Source organism: Aedes albopictus, unplaced genomic scaffold (genome assembly GCF_035046485.1).
Source record: "Aedes albopictus strain Foshan unplaced genomic scaffold, AalbF5 HiC_scaffold_122, whole genome shotgun sequence".
In the NCBI taxonomy this organism is placed as follows: domain Eukaryota; kingdom Metazoa; phylum Arthropoda; class Insecta; order Diptera; family Culicidae; genus Aedes; species Aedes albopictus.
The window spans coordinates 58,949-68,177 of record NW_026916614.1 but is presented as its reverse complement, the minus strand read 5'-3'; the positions used below and the strand labels follow the sequence as shown (position 1 = coordinate 68,177).

Sequence of the window (9,229 nt, the reverse complement as noted above, 5' to 3'; positions counted from 1 at the left end):
TCTACGGAAATTTCCGTAGATCTACGGAATTGTGCTTTTTTTACGGAACTACGGATCCGTAGAATAAATCTACAGAAAAGCCGTTTTTTATACGGAAACCTACAGAAAGCTACGGGAAATCTACGGATTTTCAACCTGAATCTACGGAATAAAATTTATGAAATTCTCCCCCCCCCCCCCCCCCCCCCCCCCGCTCATCAATTTTCATCTACGGAAGCACTCGCGAAAAAATCTGACATCACTGGTCACCTGCCGGGCGGTAGTGGGTGGAAAATCTGCATCGGTGGTGGTGTGTTCGCATCGCGCAGCAGCTGATAACAGCAGTTTCGCAAACGAAATCAAAACAAAGAGCGAGTGCGTCACACCAGCACAACGGGAACCAAAACAAAACGCCCTCCGTTTGTGTTGAAATTTTCGTCGCAGTTTTTTCGGTAATAAAAATTGATAATAAACAGTGAATTGTGAGTTTTTTGCTTTGTTGCGGATAACATCAAACGGTTTAGTAAAGGGAGCTCAATACTTGAACGGATAGTGAAATACGATTTACAAAAAGTGATCTTGAATGGCTTCTTTTGGAATCTTCCGGTAGTTCGGTGGTGACTGGGGATTGTGCGTAGTAGGAATTGACGTGAAGTGCATAGTACCTAATGATTCTTAAATTTTGTTTTATGTTATTCGAGCCCAAAAAATGTTCTTTGAATCTTAGAGTTTAGACTCTTACAAAGGATTTCTCAAAAAATCTGTTGAATGGATATAGGGGAATGAATATTATCGGCAGGTTTGTTCTCTTCGTCGTGGAGGGGTTTTGTAGACCAAATTGCCTGAAATCTAGTCGTATAATTCAGCTCATAGTAGCTTTAAGTGTTTTTTTTTTGTTTCTGATAGATATCGAAACGCTCCTAGGAGTGTCCAGGAAGCTTCCTTGACTTTGTGATACACTTTCATATTATTTCCTAGTTCTCTTAATCTGAGCAAAAGTTTTGTAACTAGCAGCCTATCGTTCTTAAAAATATTGAATCTACTAGATTTATTAATGATGTAGGGTCTGAGACCATTTCGGCAAAAGCGCCTATTTTGGGTGCTTACTACTGTACTGCCGTGAATCGCATATCTGTCCCATTTGCATAGGAAATCCAGCAAAGATGGGACTGATATGCGATTCACGGCAGTGTAGCTCAGACAATTTTCTACCAATTGACTTGATTTTTGGAATACGGTAAGATACGCGCAGTATCCAGCCTTGTACAAAATTTCATATCAATTGGTTTGAAATTGACTGCGTTATAGCAGCAAGTGCCCAAAATAGGTGCTCCTGCCCAAATAGTCCCAGACCCTAGATTTTCTTTCTTCAATAATATGTTCAGGAATGCCTACGGTGAGTTTGTTCAAGCCGTTCATTGATTTATTGTAGATGTTTAGTAGATAGTTTACACAACAATTTTAGCTAAATTTCATATAATATTTCAACTAAATTTCCCAAAACTTCTCCCAGAAATTTCGCCATAAAGTTATTTTTTTTTTTTTGTTTTTATTAATGTGTATTTTAACTTATAGCTAATTCTACACTATAAAGTTATTAAAATTTATTCAAAGATATTCTAATCTGGGAATACTTTTTACCGCGCCTCCTTTATGATCCGTTTTTTTCTACCATTATCTTCAGTTGAATATGGAATCATTTGGTATCCAATTTAGAAACTTTTCCCTACCTGTTATGCGGGAAAGATGGAACGGGTAGTCAACCGTCGAATCAAACAATATCTCAAAGTTAATGAACTCATAGACCCTCGACAGCACGCTTTCCCTCGATGCTTTGGAACATCTACATACTTTGCTGAACTCAGCAATGTTCCCGAGGAAGGTTTTGACCGAGGACACCACGCAGAAGTCATAACACTGGATATTTATTAAGCTTTCAATCGCACATGGACACCTTTCGTCCTAAGCCAACCGGAGAACTGGGGTATAGGTGGACATACGCTGCACTTTGTTCGTAAATTTCTCTCCGGACGATTCTTCCGGATCGTTACCTAAACCATAAAGGTCTGTCTTGGCAGTGACACAGGATAATAGTTAAGTTACTCCTTCGTTTACGCAGATGATATTGTCTTCGTTGTTGTTAGAAGCACACCTACCATGACGAAAATCCGTGCTCAAGCTGCAATGAAAAGAGCTGCAAAATGGGAATCTAATCGGCTTCCAGATCTCAGCTAGTAAAAGTGTTGTATGCCAAATCTAACGGTCTACCCATAACAATTGAGGGTCAAACTATGTCGTTGTGCCAACACCTTAATGCCGTAAAGGTGACCTGCCAAACGAGAATAAATTCGATCATAGATCAAACAGTCGGAACATCCCCTTCCAGTTGGCTCACGCCATCATCGATAGTCGACTCGTATACAGACTTAAAATTACTAGCATTACCATCAACAAATTGGTTAAAATCTTCAAGTCATCAGCCCCGTCTATAGTTCATATGTTCGTCTGATTTCGGGTGTGCTACACTCAACTCCGGCAGATTCTGAGATCATCGAGATCGATTAGAAACGGATGGTTCAATGAGGAACGCCAAAGGGTAATGGACGAGAAGAATGTTGCCAGAAGCCGGATGCTGGTGTCGGGAGCTCGGCAAAGCATGGAGCGATATAGGGAAGGAAGGGTAGCCCGAAAACGAATCCACCGCAAAAGGAAAAAAAAAACCATGATGTAAATGTAATTGCTCAGATGCAAAAGAGTATGGAGCAGAATGATATGCGGAGATTTGAAAAAACTGTCAATGGCGTGCAGAGATAGCATGCACATCAGAGCGTAAAGGGAGAAGAGTGAAAAATATCTACCTACTGAGAGTACAGTTGGGTCTCCTATTAGACGATGCCACCCACATTACGCCCACTGCTATTTCCTAGCAGTATTGCAACCGATCAAGCTGATTTTTTGACTGTGATAAGAGCATTGGCGTAGCTAGCTTTTTCTTTTCTCTTACTCACTCTCCTAAACAAACACGAGTAAGTGCGGGATGCAAGAGGGGGCCTGTGCCCCCTCTTTCATCCTTCTCTTTCTCGTGTTTGTTTACGAGAGTGAGTGAGAAAAAAGAAAAAGCTAGCTACGCCAATGGATTAGAGTATACTACAAGCTTGTGACATTCCAAAAATGAACTGAATTAATTGGAGACAACCTTGAAGTTACGGTGAGTGAAAAGTGGGTGGCAGCGTCTTATAGGAGACCCGACTGTACTTCAGGAGTTTCTAAATTCCTTCGAAATTTCTCTAGCAATCAATTCCGAGATTCCTGCAGGAATTCCTTCTAGGATTACTTCAGCCATTTTCCCTGAGTCAACTCCGGGAATTTTTTGAGTGGTTTCTCCACAAATTTATTCTATAACTACTCTTAAAATCTCCTTCTGTGATTCCCTTCAGGATCCTTTCTGGGATTCCTAACAGGAATTCTTTCAAGATTTCTTCTGGGAGCTCCAGGGATTTTTTTCGGGATTTCTCAAGGAGTTCCTGGAATCCTCTAGGAACTGCATCCTAGATATTCCTAATAGTCTCTTTTGGAATGTCTTCACAAGGGGGTTTTTTACTTACGGAAATATGCCTGGGAATCCAAGTAATTTCACCCGGGATTTCTTCCGGAATTCCTCTAGGAGTTCTCTCGGGGACTGCTCCAGAAAATTCTTCCAAGATTGCTGCAGAAACTACTTTCAAAATTCCGTCTGGATTTCCTTCCATGAATTTCATGCGAGAATTCTCCCGAAGTTCCTGAGCTGTTGACAAGAATTGCTTCTGGAACCGGGATTGTTCCGGAAGTTCTTCTGGAATTCTTTCAGATTTTTTCTTACAGGATTTCTTCAGAAACTTCTAGGATCTCTTTTTTGGTTTTTTTCCAAGAGTTCCGTTTTGAATTCCTGCAAATCCTTCTGGAATTCATCCAGAAGTTCATTTTTGAATTCTTTCAGATGTTTGTAATGTACATCTTCCAATAGTTTATTGGCGAGTATTTTCCTCCTACAGTTTTTGTATATGGCATTCCTAATTAAATTCCTACAGGATTTCTTTGAGCAAATACACCAGCAAGTTCCTCCTGGTTTTCCTCTACCAGGAGTTCTTGGACGAATCTCAAATGGAACCATTTAGGAACTTCAGAAGAAATGAGAAATCACAGAAGAAGATTCTGACGGAATCCTAAACAAACCCCCGGAAGAATCTCATCAATAACTCCCTAGGTATTCCACAAGAAACTCCTAGAGGAGTCCTGGAACAGATTTGTGGAGAAACCGCAAAGAATTTTGTAATGTTAACCAGCTGCTTCAAATTAAAGGTATGGCAACCCATCAGCAATTCAGCTCTTTCTACAGTATATCTACACGCAGAATGACTAAGAACAAGACGGGTCTAAATATTGGACATATGTAGTTTCTGACGAGCTCGAGTTAGTCAACTGTGTATTTTTTAAATACATACACTTGGGCTGCAAAACGGTGAGTCGATAAGGAGAGCGTCCAACATAGCTCTGGTCCTCACAAGTTCCTACCTCACGCTTCCACGGGTCAAACGATGACAAAGACCGCCAGCTAAGAGTTGTGTGCTTAGCTGGTAGTGCAGCCTGGGCACTGTTGTCCTTCTGACTTCAGCTAGATTGAGGAGGTACGATCCGAGCGTCTGTTCACCAAGGAGGTGCGGCTCAAACAGCGTCTGTTCTGGCATCCAGCGGCTGAGTATGAAATGCTGTATTGCGTCAGCTATACCTAAGAAGGCAGCCCCTTCAACGCAATGTAGGCAGCCCGGCCCCGGTAAGGTAGCCTGCTGAAAACCTTCAATCACCCAGAAAAGCAATAGTAGAGTAAACGGATTGATTCAACGGTAACAGACCCGGCAACGAATAAAGGACAACGATTGGAAAGTCGGATCTTGGAACGTGAGAACTTTGAATGAACCCGCACGTGTTGGGCTCCTGGCTCGTGAACTGCGGAATGTCGGCGTTAATGTGGCCGCTATCCAGGAGATACGCTGGCCCAAAACTGGAGAACGCGAATTCCGAGCGGTGGACCCCATCGCCAACACTTCATTCAAGTACCACATCTACTACAGCGGCGGCGATAAGGCAGAACGCGGAGTTGGCTTTATAGTGATCGGGAAGCAGATGAAGCGAGTTATTCGGTGGAAGCCGATAAGCAAGTTCTTCAACTACAGCCTGATCAGCATCTATGCGCCAACGAACGACAAACCCGATGACATGAAGGATTAGTTCTATGAAAGCCTTGATAAGGCCTACGGAGAGTGCCCAAAACAAGATGTCAAAATAGTCATCGGAAATGCAAATGCGCAGATCGGCAGAGAAAGTTTCTTTCGGCCTGTCATTGGAACGGAAAGCCTTCATTCTGTTACCAACGATAATGGTCTGCGCCTTGTGACATTCGCTGCAGCTAGAGAGATGGCAATCAGCAGTACCTACTTCGCACGTAAGAATATCCGAAAACACACCTGGCGACACCCGAGTGGTGACACTTGCTCCCAGATAGACCACGTGCTGGTCGACGGACGACATTTCTCGGACGTCATAGATGTGAGGTCCTACAGAGGCCCGAACATCGACTCGGATCATTATCTTGTAGCCGCTAAAATTCGGGCGCGATTATTCAGCGTCACGAGTTCAAGAAACAACAGGACGATGCGTTTCAATATCCAGCGCTTGTCAGCCGAAGGGGTTGCTGCACAGTACCATCAGAAGCTAGACGAGACGATAGGAGAGACCAACGGATCTGGAGATGTCAACAGCTTGTGGGGAAGTATCCACGAAGCAGTGACAACAACAGCGCAAGAGGTGATTGGTACCGCTCAGCGACGCCAACGTAATGGTTGGTTTGACGAGGACTGTCAACGAGCGACGAACGAAAAGAATGCCGCCAGAAGTCGAATGCTAGTGGCCGGTACGCTGGATGGATCAAAATCAAGTATTCGGATCGCGGACGAAGTGTCTACGTCGTTTCTGACCTTGGATGGATTGAAGCAGGGGGATGCTCTTTCAAATTTATTGTTCAACATTGCACTCGAAGGAGCGATTAGGAGGTCAGGCGTGCAGAGGAATGGCTCTATCATCACACGGTCGCACATGCTCCTCGGTTTTGCGGACGATATTGATCTCATCGGCATCGATCGTAGGGCAGTGGAGGAAGCTTATGCTCCTCTGAAGAGAGAGACAGCGAGGATAGGCTTGACGATTAACTCTACCAAGACGAAGTACATGATAGCGGGTAGAGACAGAAGCAGGCCTAGTGGTGTTAGTGCTGAGGTAGTGATTGATGGGGAAGTGTTTGAAGTTGTTGAAGAATTTGTTTATCTTGGAACACTTGTGACATGTGACAATGACGTTTCCCGTGAAGTATTGCAGCTGCGAATAGGGCCTTTTACGGATTGCGTAGCCAGCTTAGGTCCCGTAACTTGCAAACGCAAACAAAATTCGCTCTGTATAAGACGCTGATTCTTCCGGTTGCCCTCTACGGTCACGAAGCGTGGACGTTAAAGGAGGTAGACCGAAAAGCTTTTGGAGTTTTTGAGCGCAAAGTGCTGCGGACAATTCTCGGTGGGAAACAAGAAAATGGAGTGTGGCGCAGACGCATGAATCACGAGTTGTACCAAGTGTACGAAGATGCGAATATTGTGAAACGTATAAAATACGGCAGACTTCAGTGGGCTGGACACGTAGTGCGAATGTCGGAAGAAAGAATAGCGAAAACAATATTCAGCAGAGAACCCGGTAGAGGTAGGCGACTTCGTGGGCGCCCGCGAGCTCGCTGGCTGCACGCGGTTGAAGAAGATCTACGATCCCTACACGTTCGGGGAAACTGGAGGAACATCGCCCAAAAGACCGACGAAGATGGTGCTCTACTATACGCTCGGCATTGGAGTAAAGTTACTTTGTAGCCAACAAGGTATCAAGGTAAATACATACACTTATAATCATTGCAGTGCTTGGCTCATGTTCATCAACTAATGATAAACGATCAAGATCGATGATTGCACACACATTTGTTTTTATCTTGTTCAAGGTCCTTTCCATCATTTATAAGCAAAGTCATGCCAAATCGTCGGTCTTCGCCAGAACAATATAGACATTTCAGCGTGAGGTTACGGCTCTTGGCTCGTGAACAGCCAGACGACAAGTAAAATCAACCATCCGTCTTTCACCCGGTTCACGCTGGCTAGATAGACTTTGAACGGTCGAACCCCGTTCAATTGATGACATGACAATAGATTATTTCGCGAATGACCGAAATTGACCTCCCAATCGAACCACACTGATTGATGTGGCCAACACGCGATAGATCTCGGTTCTGCGCTGAGAGTGAACGCTTTTCTATTTTTATTAGCGCGTAGAGTGCATGCAGAATGTGTGTAGATCGAACAAGCATACAAATGTGCTAGCCTTTTGAACCCGTTGACCTCGCAGAACTGAATTGATGAAAGCCCTCGTCTCGGATTGGCCCTTTTAAGCCCAGGTCCAGGTGGACTGTTTGGGACAGAGAGTTGAAATGTTGTTATCCATGAATTTGAAATGAACGCAAATTTCTTGATTTTGTCGGAATTTAATATGTAGCAATGTTGATAGTTTCGTAACCAAACTACCTAATTTGTTTTATGCAGACCGACGTTTCAGACATGGGAGGTGATCTTTTTCAGGGAGATAGTTGTAAGGCGTTTTACTTTTAAAATTGAAATTGCTGTTCGATGAAAGCAATTTGTATTTGGATCACATAAGAAAGCAAATAATTGATTCTAATATTTTAAATACATAATGTTCTAAGCAAGATCTGCTAGATCTCATAAAACCCGCTCAAAAAGGGTCAATCTATGCGTACAGAGAGGTACCTTAAACATCCCGAACCCGCCAACATTCGATCGCATGTGCTCCTCCAATCTCGCCCAGTCGGTCGGTCGCTCGCGAAACTAATCAACGAGTTAAATGAACTGAACGCGGACGCGTAGCAATTAATTTAATTGAGCGTCGCACAGATTCGCGTCCCGCCGTCGTCGTCTTCGGGTTTTGGGCGGACGAAGAAGATACATTAGGACGAACGCGCCGGTCGCCGATTGGGGGAAAACCTTCATCATCTTCGTTTGCCGGCCGGCCGGCGGCTCCTCAATTCGTCGTGGGAGCTGATGCAATAGTTGATTAAAAAGTTCTTGAAAATTTGTGCAGGGAGGGAAGTTTTGCGTGCACGACGCGAAGAAGAAAAAGGAAAAGTGGAAGAATATCGCTGTGAATGAACTGAAGATTTGTGGCTGTGAGTGAGTGTGAAAGTGCCGGCTGTCTCTGGACGAGAGTTTTAAGAGATCAACCCAGAGGCCATACGACGACTGGCAGATTTACGCGGCACTCTTTGTTGAGGCGCTACTTGGCGCCATCATAACGGTTGATTGAGGAGGTAGATTAAAGTTAGGCGCTCGGTTGCAACGGTGGAGTAGTTGGTAAGTACCCAAAGTTTGCGATTTATTTATTTGTTTAACTTTCAACTGATAATATCGAAAATGTTGGGAAAATCTAAGGAAGTCTTCTTAGTCGCCTTCCAAGGACTGGTTCAGTATACATATACAAATCTTTATTGACAAATCCCATATAGCCGAGGCGGGAAGCGATAAAAGCACGCATATTTAGAAAAACCATGCTAAGGCCAAAGGGTTCAATTCTCGGTTGCTCCAGTAAGGCCGGAACAAATCTCATTTTCTTCTTTTGTCACAACACTCATTGACCCGCTAAGGGGGAGGACAATAAATAATAAATGTATTTGACGAAGAAATACCCAAACAATTCGGCAAAATCTATAAACTCATCGGATTTGTTACGAAATTTTCTGTTTAACTCTAATTTCACCTTGAAATTTTAAAATTTCTTGAATAACTTATTGGTGCCCCCCCCCCCTCAAAATGTTGAATTTCGACCAAAATTTTCCGAGGGGGTGGTGACATAAGAGAAAATCGAAATTTGTGTCAGCCCAATTTTTGAAAACACATATTCTCTTAACTTCTGTGAGCCCCGCGTAGCATATCTTCGTACATGCCACATGATGTGCTGTGTACAAATGCAAAATGGTCGTTGCTCCAATTTAGAAAGTTTCTTGACGAACTATTCCCGTAACATTTTACATGCATCTCTTGCAGGTCCATGACAAAATTTTCGAAAGAATATATGATGTTCTTGATATTGAATCTATTACTACTTACTATTATTCGAT

At 43.4% G+C, this 9,229-nt stretch overlaps 1 protein-coding gene across 2 annotated transcripts in view; it reads left to right on the top strand.

Annotated features, from left to right (window-relative positions):
* Positions 1 to 407: 407 nt before the first annotated feature.
* LOC109414751 (cystinosin homolog) overlaps positions 408 to 9,229 on the top strand; it is a gene marked incomplete at its 3' end in the record, with an annotated part of 65,125 nt that continues 56,303 nt past the window's right edge. The window contains 2 exon segments of one of the 2 annotated variants that reach the window (XM_062843260.1): positions 416 to 431; positions 8,197 to 8,465. 2 annotated transcript variants of the gene reach the window in all.